Source organism: Camellia sinensis, chromosome 7, assembly GCF_055761805.1.
Source record: "Camellia sinensis isolate YWXY chromosome 7, ASM5576180v1, whole genome shotgun sequence".
In the NCBI taxonomy this organism is placed as follows: Eukaryota; Viridiplantae; Streptophyta; class Magnoliopsida; order Ericales; family Theaceae; genus Camellia; species Camellia sinensis.
Genome location: NC_138967.1, coordinates 126,041,229 through 126,056,603, shown reverse-complemented (window position 1 = coordinate 126,056,603; position 15,375 = coordinate 126,041,229). Strand labels below are relative to the sequence as shown.

At 33.0% G+C, this 15,375-nt stretch overlaps 2 long non-coding RNA genes and 1 pseudogene across 3 annotated transcripts; all 3 read left to right on the top strand.

The window, feature by feature from the left end:
* The first annotated feature begins 1,341 nt into the window (after window positions 1-1,341).
* On the top strand, window positions 1,342-4,195 carry LOC114264271 (uncharacterized; annotated as a pseudogene). Its single transcript, XR_014336806.1, has 5 exons — window positions 1,342-1,356; window positions 1,464-1,571; window positions 1,671-1,815; window positions 3,352-3,394; window positions 3,748-4,195. The product of XR_014336806.1 is annotated as an uncharacterized LOC114264271 (transcript).
* A 2,575-nt stretch (window positions 4,196-6,770) lies between these two features.
* LOC145794774 (uncharacterized) lies at window positions 6,771-7,433 on the top strand. The gene is made up of 3 exons (XR_014334722.1): window positions 6,771-6,901; window positions 7,160-7,279; window positions 7,364-7,433. It is a non-coding gene; the product is annotated as an uncharacterized LOC145794774 (long non-coding RNA).
* Window positions 7,434-7,522: 89 nt separating this feature from the next.
* Window positions 7,523-8,682, top strand: LOC145794773 (uncharacterized). The gene is made up of 3 exons (XR_014334721.1): window positions 7,523-7,607; window positions 8,362-8,453; window positions 8,551-8,682. It is a non-coding gene; the product is annotated as an uncharacterized LOC145794773 (long non-coding RNA).
* Window positions 8,683-15,375: the final 6,693 nt, after the last annotated feature.

Sequence of the window (15,375 nt, the reverse complement as noted above, 5' to 3'; positions counted from 1 at the left end):
AGACGGTCGAGAGGAGACGGAAGAGACGAACGCACGCGAAGAAGAACACTTCCACCATTCAATCAGGTTTGTAGGTTCAAACTAGGGTTTTGATTTGGGGATTTTCACTGAAAAATCAAGGTTTTGATTGAGCAACTCCAAAATTATGTAAAATTAGAGAACCTTAAGGAACTCTAGGTTCTTGAATTAATTTTGAAAGCATGCGACTGTATTGTTTTAGATTGTGAATTTATTCTTTTTTTTATATACTTCTTGAATCTGAGTTGGGAAAAATATGTTCAATGTCAATTGCGTATTGTGAAATTGGGTTTTTTAATGGGTTGAACACAAATTTTTTTTTTAAAAAATTTGTTAATCTAAAACAATTGTTGTTCTGTTACAAAAATTAGGATCCTTTAACTTAGTTGTGATTGTATAAAATAAAAAATAAAAAAAAAAATTCTTGAATCTAAAATTAGAGAACCCTAAGGGAATTCCAGGTTCTTGAACTAGATCTAGGAAGGAATTGAACTGGGAATAGGTTTATCGATTTTGTTTGATAACGCTAACTGATATTTGGCATTCTTATTCTCTTTCTAATGGTAAGCTTTAGATTTTCAGCTAAGTTATCATAAATTCAATGAGTCTCAAAGAGAACAAGCAGTTCTGAAGAGATTGCAACAGAGTGAAATTGTGACCCAAATCTGTGATGCAGGAACACCAGGCATAAGTGATCCTGGTATGGAATTGCTGAACATGTTATAATTTTTTGTTTGTTTGTGATGAGAAGAACTAAATGTTCTCCTTTGGAAAAATGACGGCTGTCATGTCAATCTCTACTCGACTGCATTACATTTTAATCCTTATTGTTAGCTTGTAAGGTTTACATCACAGTATTAGAGCATATATATACACCTCCATATGCTATCATGGACTTTACCACACTTCATTCCCGCACACATTAATCCTATACTCTTTGTTGATGTAATTTTTTTATTTTTTTTGGTTATATTTGATTGTTCGACTGATTTGGTCACCCTAGTCTGCTAATATAGCGCACAAATATGGTAGGGGAAGACAACTATTTGTAATTTCCACACACTCGTACACTTTTATTTATTTTCTTCTTTTATTTTGGTTTACTAAATTTTATATTGTGATAACTGACAATCAATTTGGTATTTTCTCTAGTTCACATAGATTGAAAGCATGTAATGCTCCTTTTGAATAAACCAAATCTCTTAAGATGTAGGATCCCAGAAACAATCACAATTTTCATTCTAACGGTTTTTTAAATAATCTTTTTGCAATAATATGACCTTAAAATTGTAAATTCAAAAATATTGCTAACTTTAATTTGTAATGTGTCCTCTAAAGGTTTGAAAGGAACTCAGATTTTAGTCGAGATGACAGTTTAATTGGATGCTTCATGGGTTAATTAATTGATATGGACATAAACAATGTATTTTGGAAACTTGATGTAGGTTAAGTTATGTGTGGATGAAAATATTCCTGTGATTCCTATCCCTGGTCCTTCTGCTTTGTTGCTGCACTTTCTGCCTCAGGGTTGGCTACTGACGAGTTTACATTTGGTAAGTTGCTCATGAATTCGACACCCTTAGTGTTGGCAACAATTTGGTGATAGTGGTAGGCTAGTAGCTAATATCATATGTATTGTTGGTTGTCTGTAGTTGGATTTCTGCCCAAACATGCTGGATCAAGGAAGGAGAGGTTGATTGTATCTGAAAAGGAAGTAGCAACACAGATATTCTATGTTCCTCCTCATAAGCTTCATCAATTTATTGAAGAGGCTTCTTCTATTTTTGGTGACTGCAGGTAAATATTTGAGGAAGATCTTTATCATATCTTAGGATAATAATAGGAGTTTTCATGTCTTTGGGTATGTGCCACATCAACAAAAACAAAAAGAATCTTAATTTGTGTTTCCTTTCGTATGATTTTTTGAGATAGTCGTAGACCATTTTTTTTCTTCTGTGTATATAAGTTTTAAAGAGTATAGCAGAACACATATTCATCATATCTTTGATACATATAGTGTATCATAGAACAAGCAAATAGCAGTTCTTTTGATTAAATGTATATTGAGAATATTTATCAGCCAAATACATTTTCTTTAAAATCTTTTTGTTGACTTGAATACACTTTGAAAAATAGTAGAGGGACTAGAAAATTCTTTTTAATCTAAAAAATTTATGTTACAGTATCTCTGATATGATTTAAGTTTCATTTTAAAATGTTTTCATTGGGTATTTATGTCTTGGATGACTACTAAATTAGTTACATAAAAAATGAGGATGTGTGTGAACTTATCATGTCAGCTTGTTAAGCATATGCCATGGTCTTGCCCTTTCTTGTTCTTAATCTAGTAAGAGATGGACATGTCTAGGTCTAGTCCAGTTTGTTTCAGAGGGCAGGCTTCTTTTTTCTTTGAACATTGGCATTACAGTGTTACGTTCTATGTGTTCTTTAGGCATTTTGTTTTGTTCTTGTAGTTTTAAGAGATCACAACTCTGTGCGACACATGAAGGATTGCTGAGAAGTAATCATCATTTTCTTAGATCAAGCAACGCTAAAGTATTGTGAATTTAATTTTGAGAACTATTTCAAGCAAATTATATCTATTAACACTGTAAAAATTCATTTACTATATCTATTTAGAGATATCACTTGATAAGGATTGGTGAGCTTATTAGTTGACCCTTTGCTTTGGTCCTTTATTTACTTTGATGTATTTTCATCTTTTAAATACCTGGATTAATGAATGTTCTCTAGTATTCCAGGTACAGTTGGAAAAATGACGTTGGAAACTGTTGGTATTGGGACAAATGTTTGCATGAAAGAATTAGATATTCAACCAAATTAAATGAAGTTTGTATATGTTGTTGGGGTTGTGCACACAAATCCATTCACCATTTATGTCTATAAGCTCTATCAAGAGCTAGATTCTCCATTGTTTTATAGGCCCTTGCTTAGTTCCTCATCAATTCAAGCCACATCCTTCTTGACATCTTTGTGTTGCCTTGTGTTAAAGTTAAATCACTTATTACATCAAAATAAGAAGGAATAAAAGTCAATCCTAATAAGTTTTCACTATAATGCAGTTGCAGTCATAACTCACTCGAGAACTGTATAAATGTGTTGTCATAGATTCCCCAGGGGCACCGCACTGGGGGCAGGAGGCGGGAGGAAGGGACTAACTAAATAAATTTTGGTTTATAAATTTACTTTTATTGGCAGTGCAAGATTTTGGCTCCTATGTTTTCTATATATTCCTATCATTTCTTCTCCATTTAACCAAAAGATGCACGCTGCCTGAGGATTGGTTATGACCATTGTTTTGATGTGTTGCAGACAATGTGCCATAGCTCGAGAGATGACAAAAATACATGAAGAGGTGGGTTTGTATTTTAAGTTATTTGCTATAGTTTCTCTTCTCTTTGATAATTGTTATTGGTTGCACATGGTTTTTCGAGAAATTCACTATGTTGCTGGTTATATACCCTGCAAATCTGGGATGCATTTATGAAGTCAGTGGTTTCTCCCAATTGACACCCTTCAGAATATTTAGTCCCATCTTTTACTTGACTATAATACTACAATGATAGTCTTTTAATGACTTAGACGCGTTAGTATGCTGTGACAATCATGGTTTGTAAGTGGATAAACATATTTTCACTGCTGGTCATGTCAACATGTCTGCGGGTGTTGTTCTCTTTTGATTTACTAACATAGATCATGCCTTTATAGTTTTGGTGTGGAACTTTGGAAGAAGCCAAAGGAGCATTCTTGACTCGCCAACCAAAAGGAGAAATCACATTCTTGATTGAAGGAAAGGCAAATTGTGTGGTGGAAGCTCCATCCGAGTCTCAGCTTGAGAATGAACTGAGAGAGTTGATCTCTGGAGGGCAATGTCTTTCTTCGGTATTGGATTTTTTCTGTTTGCAGTGTATATTTAAATCTGTTAAGAGTTGAAACTAATGGTTGCATTTGCAGGGTCACTTGCTGGCATCCTTCCCACTATATGTATCATTTCACAAGAATATGAAGGAAATTGATGTAGTGATGCTCATTTTGGACTTTTATTGGTCATTAGGAACTTATAATAACTACTAGTGTATAAGTGCTTCTATGAGTTTGCAAAGGGGTATTGTTTGTGAAACCAAAATGTTACTTAATCTTATATGTTCTATGAGTAGGAACAGATTAGGCTAGGTAAAGTTTAAACTTATGGCATAATTGGAGGGGCTGATTAAATCTAAGGAGAAAGGAATGTGCAATGTGGTATCATGCGTGCCATATAAAAATTCCCCTTCATTTTTCACTACTTCCACGTTACACATCACTCCAGAAGCACTTATTTATATCGATCCTAGTCTTATTCTATGGGAATGTCCTATTTTACATGGACTCGGCTACAAGTACTAGGGGTGTATGTGTGTGTCTAAGTATTAGACCTTTGTAAATCTAAATCTAAGGATATAGGGATATGTATCCAAAAGAGGGATATGTATCCAAAAGTTGGATATGAGAATGAGGACTCGTCATGGACACATATATTGCATATTGTATAATATTCTTGAATAAGATGTGGTAAATTATGTAAAAATGTACTTGAAATTAAATAGAATTTAGAGAAAATACAGAATTTTCATCTCTTATCTATGTTAGAGCTACAAATGTTTCTTTACTAGCTAATGTGAAATTCTTATTCTTCAAATATCGTAAAAAGTTTGAGGATTTGGGAGACACATGTCCTACACCCTTATCTTTGTCATATCCGGTAGACACGGATACTTTAGAAGAAGTAGAAGAGTCCATGTAATAGGGAATGTCCTCTGCAATCAGCAGCTGCATATTGTCATCTCTCTACAATTTTTGCTGGCACTTGATCTTTTTGGTTGTTGCTGGCAACTGCTGCACGTAAATCCATTTCTCTTTTCTTGTCTTCCACATTGCCCTTTGTTTTTGGGTAATGCATGGCCATATGGGTGTTTAAGGTGAAAATAATGAAAAAATAGTTAAAATTCCGATGCACTTTCCATGTATTCTTAAACATTTTTACACATTTCTATACACTTTTTATACATTTTCTACACTTTTTACACATACATTATGACTGATAACCACCCATTGGTTGGTCATTAGCAGCTCTCTTGTTTTCTTTATATATGTCAAAGGGCTCTCCTTTTTTATATTATATTCTCTTGCTCCTCCATCTTTGTTATATTGTATTCTCTCTCCTTTTTTACTCTTATATGTTTCAATTTTTACTTTCATCTGTTTTCAGGTTCTGCTTGTGTACATAGGGTTGAATTAGTCACATGCTAAACTTCATTCCATAGTTACCTGCAGAACTTTTGCTATCCCCTGACAATTTTATTATTAGCTTTGGTCTATGAAGCACCAACACACTATCATCTCATGTATTATTGTCCCAATGTCTGAGACACATACTTCCGAACATGTCACCGACTTGTGTTTGAGAAGCGAAAAATAGTATCCAATTTTTCTGTTTTATTTTTTTAAATTATGGACATGTGATGGACAAGACCAGACACATTGCCGGACACTTTCTTTTATTTATTTATTTTTTCCCTCTAAAAGAAAGAAATTTATTGAAAGAAACTGACCATGGATAAAACAAACTCTCGTTGCAATTGATGCCAGTGTTATTGGAACCCTAGATCGAAGGCTTTAACAACCACAATTAAAACCCTTGTTGAAGCCCTAGATAGATGCACCCATCATGATTGAAGCCCTCGCCGAAGCCCCCATTGTGATCGATGCCCTAGAATGACCACACCTAATTGTGATTGAAGCCCTTGCAAAAGCCCCCATCAGAATTGATTTCCTAGACTGATGACACCTCATCAAGACCCAAGCCCTTAGTGGAGGGGAGGCTATAGTTGCTCGAGTTGAGCTTGCAGAGACACATCTAGAGACAAAATGTACAAATCGTAGTAGATGAGTTGTGAAAGGGAGAAGTCAAAGCGATCGTTTTGAATTTTTTTTTTATGTTGTAGACTCATGTGCCTTGTTGGCTTTGTTAATGTAGTAGATCCTCGACCTGGCCAATTTTTGGCCACATGTTAGAGAGTAAAAATTCAATTGTATAATGGTTATTTTAGACAAATTATTTATTGAAAAAAGTGATTTTATTTAATTTATATAAAATTATATATGCATATATAAAATAAAATTTTAATATATTATTTGACGTGTATGTGTCCTACTTTTGGAAAAGTGCTCTACATGTTCTAGTCCTACTTTTAGAAAAATGCCGTATCTGCTTGTCTGTGTCGTGTCCGTGTCCCGTACCCATATTTTTTCTTAGGCTTTGATTTGTGACTCCTGGCAGTACTGTGGTCAATAATTTGGATGGTCTAATGTTAGATTAGTTCTAGTTGATGCAATTTTTTGGTGCTTTTGTGCTCTAACACATTTCATGTTTCTTGAATATAATTGTTAGTCTTCCATTCATCAATGACACATATTAGATCTATTTAGATGACACAAGTTGATGTCAAAAATAAATTTTACTTTTTAGTGTTCACCTATAGGGGTCTTGAGAAACAACATAGTGCAATAGTGCCAAAATTCCCCCATAATAAACATGGATTATATTAAGGAAGAAGGAGAGAAACTCCAAGGATCATTTGTAATAGTTTATCTTCCTACATTAAACACTTGCTTGTAGAATCATTTTGTTTTGGTTTTTTATCATTCACAATTTTATTTTTTAAAAAAAATTGTGAATTAATGATATATTCAGGTTAAATTGGAGGGAGACATTGACCAAGGTGTGGAATACTACAAGAAGGCTCTGTATTATAATTGGCACTATGCTGATGCCATGTATAATCTAGGCGTTGCATATGGGGAAATGCTGAAGTTTGACATGGTAAATTTGTAGGAAATAAAACTTTTGTGTCTCTCTATCTCTCTGCTTTTCATGTCTTTCATTCTGAAGCAAACTTCACATGAATGAAACTGATCTCCTCAAACATTATTCTCTACTAGAAAGTACATTATCTTTATTTTATTTTTTTTCCTTTTTGCAATCATCGTTCATTTTCTTCCTTTCTGTTAGTTGCTTTAATGAGAAATTTGATGCATTTCAAATCTAGAACTTGAGAATATTTATTTAATATCTGTGCAGGCAATTGTGTTTTATGAACTTGCTTTCCACTTCAATCCTCATTGTGCAGAGGCATGCAACAATTTAGGAGTGATATACAAAGACCGTGACAACCTTGATAAAGCTGTGGAGTGTTATCAGGCAAAATTATGATGCTTATGTGCAAATTTTAAGTCTCAAATCATCGTGCGCTTGATATTATAGAAATTATTTATTCTTCTGCAGTTGGCTTTATCCATCAAACCAAATTTCTCACAGTCCTTGAACAATCTTGGTGTCGTCTACACTGTCTAGGTTTAGTACCTATACCCGTTCAAAAAAATCATTTTTTTTGGAAAGGACAATATACAGCTGCTGATCGATTTTACGTTTTATTTCTTTTTACAAGGTAAAATGGATGCTGCTGCGAGCATGATTGAGAAAGCTATTGTTGCAAACCCTACATATGCGGAAGCATATAATAACTTAGGTCTCTTTGTTTCTCTCTCTCACCCTGTGGTCATCATGTTTTTGGCATGCTGTTATTTCCTCTTTTTGTTAACATGGTAGTTATTGCTGCTCTTTTGGTTGTCATTGGTATTATTGGTGTTACTTGTCAAGGGGGATAAAAAAAGATTGTATTTGTGAATGTTGCTTCTCTGCCAAAATTCAAGGTTACATAAATGTAGTTTTCATTTGATACTGAAGTTAATGGTTTTATTTTTTATTGGGATTGCATTTCACAAACTTGAATTGGCTCTTTTACGCTGTTTTCATTTTTGGCTGAAAGGGAATTTTTGTGACACTTCTTTTGCGTTTGTTGATTTTATGGGAGAGTTATCTTTGGTGGATGGATTATAGTTGGCTTTTTGTAGACCCCTAGTGTATGGATGGAGGATGTGCCCCTTTGTTGTCACTTTATTAATTTACCTCAAAAAGAAGGAAAAAACAAAAAAACAAAAAAGAGATAAGAAGAAGAAGAAGAAGAAGAAGAAGAAGAAGAAGAAGAGAAAAAGAATGCTTGTTGACACTGCATTTGAAAAATCAATACTACATATTGTGTCTGTTGATTCTGTTTAGTGGTGATGTCTAGTATCCTAGGTTTTCTAGTCTTAACACATTTTTATTATTTGGACACAAAAATAATGTTCTGTTTTGAAATTCTCTCTCTCTCTCTCTCTCTCTCTCTCTCTCTCTCTCTCAGTTTTATTATTGATTAGTTTCTAAAAATTATTTTTGTATAGGGGTTCTTTATAGAGATGCCGGCAATATAACTCTGGCCATTGAATCTTATGAGCAATGCCTTAAACGAACATTTTTTCGTTTGTTCTCAGAGGTTTACCCCTCTAACATTTTTCCAGTTTTGATTAAATCATTTTTATGGTTTTCTAGTTCTAAATTTCTTATGCATTTTATATTTTTAATTTTTTCAGTCATCATAAATCTACAAAACCTACATTGCAGAACTAAAGGATGCGAGGATCCCATACAAAGATAGTCCGGAACTGTTGGGGCTTTTACTGGAATTTTCAAGTTTAATTCCTTCTTTATTTGATCAATGGAAGGTAAGAAGCTCTTTTCTTTTAGCTGTTTTATCAGCAACAATATTCTTGTGGGCTATTAATGACCCTATCTAGTGCTAAAAAATGATAAATTTTGGAGCTTCGTCTATTGAGTGCAATTTGGTAATGCAAAATTAGTTACTAATTAAATAATAAGATCCATTAAAGAGGGGGTCTAATTTTTAAGATAGAGAAACTTGACTTTGCACAAAATGAACATGCTACATGGAATATGATTTAAATTCTGATTTCAAGTGCCAAATTAACCATTACATTTTGAAATTCTACAAATTTGGATGCTGACAGTGTTTAGTAATACTAAAATGGCACTAAAATTATCAATGTTGTCAAACATGATGTTAATGTTATGTCAGGTCCTGCGATTTCGGATTTTATGTTGCACTTATATTTAACATCCCTCTAACTAGTGTTTTGATTGATTGTTTTTTGTTGCACAACCAACATTTCTTGATATGTATGTTAAATCAGTTCTGAATGCAAAAGAAAAGCCAACAATGGGTCTCAGTGAATCTTTCCTTCCACTGTTTACTTATTTGTCGCATGAAGATTTTAAAAGTATTGTGGTCCCATCATCTGTTAAAAGTAAATTTGCATCACGAGCATCTATCATTGTAAGTGTAGATTTACAAATTTGAACATACTAAATTCTAAATATAGAATTATTGTTTAACTACAATAATAGTGATTGCGTTGAAATTTAATTTTTGTTACCAAAAGAAAGAAAATATGGCTTCATCTTTACTGCCTCCACTCGGTAACACACTACAATAGTGATTGCCTTGTTGCTTAGATGTTCATCTTTAATTCTGCTAGTCTGTTGGTCTGCTGGTCTGCTGCTGTTGCTGCTGCCGGTGTGCTGCTGCAGAATTTTGCTGGGCTGCTGCTGCTGCTGCAATGTTGCTGTGAAGTGGGCTGCTACTAGATGCTGGTCTGCTGCAAATTTGGGTGGTTGTTAGTTTCATGATTTCATTTTGTTATCTGCTGTTTTTACTATGGGTTCACAATTTGGATGTATTTGTGTATTTTAATGAGTTTACCCTTTTAGGTTTTATACGACGCTTCCAAAAGCATATTTTTCAGCAGTGTTTTTTTGCCTACACATCAATGTTATTAGTTTGTAATATTAGGGCCTGAGGGATGCCTCTTGTAAATATGTAAATCTTACAAAAAAATATACATAATTTTCAATTTTTTTTGCTGCTACAAATTTGTCGTTGCCAAAATGTAAAGCTTTCTCGACAAACAACTTGTCAGTAAATGTGTAGCCAAAAGTTTATTTTTGCCCACTCATATTGTGTTGTTAAAAGTGTGATTTTTGCCAATGCCAATTTGTCGTTGCCAAAACTAAAGCTTTATCGACAATCAAATCGTTGGCAAATGGCAACATTTACCGACGTAAATGTGTCACCAAAAGTTTACTTTTGCCGACGCATATATTGTTGGTAAAAGTATATTTTTTGCCCATGCAAATTTGTGTCGCGAAAAGTGCCACACAATCATCATATTTGAATGACTTTTACCAACGCAAGGTAAATTGCCAACGATGGATGGAGGTTTTTATCGACGACTATGTTCGTCGCTAAAGGCATTACTTTTACCAACGCAATGATAATTTTGTCGGCAAAAACTTTTGCCAACTCACTTTTGCCTACGGGTTGCCAACGTAGCTTTGTGTGTCGGCAAAACTCTTTGCCAACGAATTTTCCCTTTTAGCAACATATTTTGTCGCGTTGTGAAAAATGCAATTTCTTGTAGTGATCTTTCACTAAGTTCCAATATGCAATGCAATGCGATGCCATACAGAATTCACAAAAATAGAAGTCAGTATTGAAGATTCAAATTTAACGTGATGTGAGTCACATCTAAAGTGAAGCTGATCCACACACTAGCCATTTTTCGGACTACTTATTATGGCTCTGTAGCTTTTTTTTCCATATAAAGAATGATGTGGCTACTGAGTACTACTTATTATGGCTCTGTAGCTTTTTTGTCCATATAAAGAATGATGTGGCTACTGAGTAAAACTTCAATGCAACAATGATATCACGTCATCGTTCATATGCAAACAAAAATCACTCATCAATCAAAGTTTTATATTTTATTATTATTATTATTTTTTTTGTTTTGGGGGGGGGGAGGGGGTGACAAATGATAGGGATGATGATGGTTCAATACGTTCCCTGCAATGCCATCAACTGAAGTACCACCCGCAAAGAGAAGACCATTGTGAATACATAAAGAATGTATAGTTTGTTTCCCTAAGATTTTTCTCACACCAGAATAGAATGTAGCAGCTGTGTATTTGTGCAAATCCACCTCCTGCCATTTTTTCTCTAAATTTTCAAGACAAATAAGAATATTCTTAAGCTTTCTTTAGTAAGTACTAGAGAGTATCAATTGCAAAATTATTGGAAGTTCATAAGTACAGGCAGAGGGGTAACCTAGGGCAACCTTTATGCTACGTTTGGGTCTTGGATTTGTAGATAGAAAATAAAAAGGAAATGGAAAAAGATAGGAAAGGAAAATGAAGTAAAAGAAGATTTTTTTTCTCTCTTTTTTTGTTGGGCTTGGAAAATGAGAAGAAAATGCATACTTATTAATAAAACATAATTTTTTTTTTTATAAATTACCCATAAAAATAAATATTTATGAGTAATGTATTTCCCTCGACAAATCTAAGATCCAAACATAACCTTAATTGCAAGGCCAAATAGACTGAATCCAATCGATGTTAGAGAATGTTTACCAGGATACTGTAACCAGTGCAACCACAGTACAACTTACTTCCAAACATTGCAAGGGACTTGACGGTTTTGTTGAAGTTAATATGCTTTATAACCCCAGACCAATTATAAATCTGCATAACACATTGTTCAACAAATCATTATCTTCTATGAATCACACATGTTAATTTGTTGGAACAATCTACGAAAGCTTGCCTTAACACCTGTTCCTTGGGAGGAAAAGCATGCAACGTTGGAATTTGTTGTCAACTCATGAACTGCTTCTTTCACATCATGAGCTTGAAGGCAGTGAATTTCTTCTTGCTTGATTGCCAAACCTTCAGATGAAAAAATAATTTGAAAACTTGTCTCAAAATGACATAAACAGAGTTCTAAAATGACTTGACGATTGCAGGACCTTAATTTTGGTAGTAAGCAACATGGCCAAGCATAAATAAGACTTGAACGTGGCTCTCATAAATTTTTTTACTCCTAAATTTCAAGATATGAAGACTGATTTAAATGGAGAGTGGCAACCTTAATGTTGTTGGATCTTGGATTTGTGGAGAAAAAGGAATAAGGAAGGGAAAAGTGAAAAAAAAAACCCTCCTTCCCTTTCCCTTTCTCTCAACAAATCCTTCAACAAATCCAAGATCCAAACAAAACCTAAGGGTTTCACCACACTATTTTTTATGTGTTATATTCAATAAATTTTCATGGAGAACCAAACATTAGTGTTTATAACTACTTTTAATCTGATGTGTAGGCTATCATCATCAATTTTGAGTCACTAATCCCGTTCCCAAATCTATTCGTAATTATTTGCAAGTCAATCTTGTAACACCAATTCTACAAACTTAAGCGAACACAGCAAAAAGCTGCAAATGAAGGCTTCAAACCCATGATGCAAAAGATCTAGAGCTCGATTCTAAGATTCACCCAAAATGAAGATCCACGCATTGAAACAAAAGATACCCAGATTGAACCCATCGCTTCACATAAACCTCTTTGAAAACACAAATGCAAATATATATATATATATATATACAGAGAAAGAGTGTGTAAGTAAGTACGTATAGTTACCTATTTAAGCATACGAAGATCAAAAGAAGGCCATTGAAGTGAGAGGATATAGAAGGATCTGGGGAAGTAGAGAGAGAGTGAGGATGAATCCGAACCCTAGGACTGTGATCTTGGCGAAATTGGATAAAACTCAACTGAAATCGAGAGAAATGAGAGTATGTATGTGTGTATTTTGAGTGTATAGGATTTGATTTTTGAAATGCAAAGGCTCTCTCTCTCTCTCTCTCTGTCTTCCAAAGGTGTCTCTTTTGTGTTGTGGTTGTGCCAGCGGCTTTCAAATCCATTTTCCTGATCACTCCCCGTTTAGAGAGAGAGAAACACATACATTGAGAGATTGATTTGGGGAGATTTGATAAGGGAAAAAAAAAGAGAGGGAATTTTAAGAGGGAGACCGCCGATCAGTAGATTACCCCAAAAAAATAAATACAATAAAATAAAATAAAGTATTCAAAACAATTTTTAGATTTGTTTTTTTTTTTAAAAAAATTAAAAATAATCTCAGAGCAATAAAAATAAAAATTATATTTTTAAAATTTTAAAAAGTATTTATGACCTAAAAGATTAAAAAAAAATTCAAAAAAAATTTTAGATTTGTTTTTTTTTTGAAAAAATTAAAAATAATTTGAAAGCAATAAAAATCAAAATTATATTTTTAAAATTTTAAAAAGTATTTATGACCTAAAAGATAAAAATATACAAAAATAATAAGTTTTTTTTTTCACCCAATTTTTTTTTTAGTTTTTTAGGAAAAAAAATTGAAACTAGTTTCTGAAAATAAAAACAAACATATTGAAATTGATAATCTAACAATATTCTTTGAAAAAGTTTAAATTATCTCAAATTAGTCATCTCAACTTAAGAGTGTGTTTGGGCTCAATGGGTTCATTTTGTGATCTAATTCAATGATCATTTTAATTTTACAATTCAGTAACTAAAATATTTAAAACTTTTTCAAAAATTATAATAAAAAACACAAATCACTAAATCACATCATTCCACTAGCAAAACTTTTACCGACGAATAGTGTCATCGTCGCTAAATGATTAACTCTTTGCCCATGCCAACTTGTCGTCGCCAAAAGTAAGCACACTAATAGCAACGCTCATTATGTTGCTAAAACATAAGCCTCGTAGGTAAAAGTTTTGAATTTTTGGCGCCAACCAAAAAATTTGGCGCTAAAATAATTTTATGCCTTTTTAGCGACGACAACAAATTGTGTCGGTAAAGGTATACTTTTACCAACGAAATTGATCACTGTGTTGCCAAAAATATACTTTTGGCGATGAAAAATTGACGTCATCGCCAAAAGTAGTCGCCAAAAGTATAATTTGTTGTAGTGTAAAACTACAAAACTCCAACTATAAAATAATTTTCAAAATATATAACTAAACAAATTTTCAAATTTTGAAAACTCTTTTCAAAAATTTATCTTTTAAAATTAATTTTAAAACTTAACCAAATGTAGCCATATGGTAGCATTTTATTTGATTTTAGAAACATGGTTTTGATTAAAAAATTTCAAAACTCTTTTCAAACCACATAACCAAACAAAGTTTTCAAAATTCAATTAAAAAATTATTTTCGAAACTCTTAAGCAAATTATTTTCAAAACTCTATTTTTTCAAAAAAATTCAAAAAAAATATTTTTTTATTTAAAATTATTTTTATTCTTCAAAAAAATATTTTTTTATTTAAAATTATTTTTATTTTTCAAAAAAATATTTTTTATTTATTTTTTAAAAAAAATGTTTTTTATTTTTGTAAGTATTGGTCAAATAATTTTTTTATGATTTAGACATATATGAGCGATCCAAAAAAATTTCAAATTTTAAAAAAATAAATATTAAAAAAGTAAAAAATATTTAAAACAATATTTAAAAATTTTAAAAATTAAAATATTTAAAAAATAAAATAAAATATTTAAAATATAAAAAATGAAAAAATATTTAAAGTAAAAAAAAAATATAATTAAAATAAAAAAATTAAGTTTTTAAATATTTAAAATATTTAAAAAAAATACAATGCACAAATTAAAAATAGTAATAAGTATTTATAATAAAAAATATTTACCCTAAAAAAATAAAATTGAGAAATTTTTTATATATTTAAAAAATAAACACAAAATAATTTTAAAATACAACTCAAAACTCAAAACTCAAAACTCTTTCCAATTTTTTTCCAAAACTCATAACCAAACAAATTTCTTTTTCAAAACTCATTTATATAGCGATCCCAATTTTCCTCGTCATTTATTGTATTTCGGACTCAAGTTCCGTGGGTGTTTGTTGTTGTCTATATCTTGTTTCCATCCGTCATTCTTTGTATTTTGAGTTGTGGGGTGTGTTGGTTAAGTTTGGAACAGGTTAGTTGTGAGTTGAAACAAATAGTTGTTGCCCAGATTTTTCCTTCTTCGCTCAAGCGAGGCTTTTTACGCTCGAGCGAGCCTTGGGTGTTTGCTTCTTCGCTCAAGCGAGGGTTTGTGCGCTCGAGCAAGTATTATGAGTCCTCAGGTTTCTTTTTTCAGACGCAGCATCCGCTCAAGCGAGCTTTCTTGCGCTCGAGCGAGCCTTGTGTTTTGTGTCTCTTTGCTCGGGCGAGCAGTATTGCGCTCGAGCGTGCGTCTACGTCTCTTTTAGACCTGAAGGATGGCATTATTCGCTCGAGCGAGCTTTCTTGCGCTCGAGCGAGCCCTGTGTTGTTTGATCCGTCACTCGAGCGAGAACTCTTTCGCTCGAGCATGCGTCTGCGTTGGTTCAAACCTAAAGCTTCTCATTGTTCGCTCGAGCGACGATTCTTGCGCTCGAGCGAGGTCCTTTTGTGCCTGGTCGCTTGAGCGACCATTCCTTCGCTCGAGTGAGCCCTATTTATA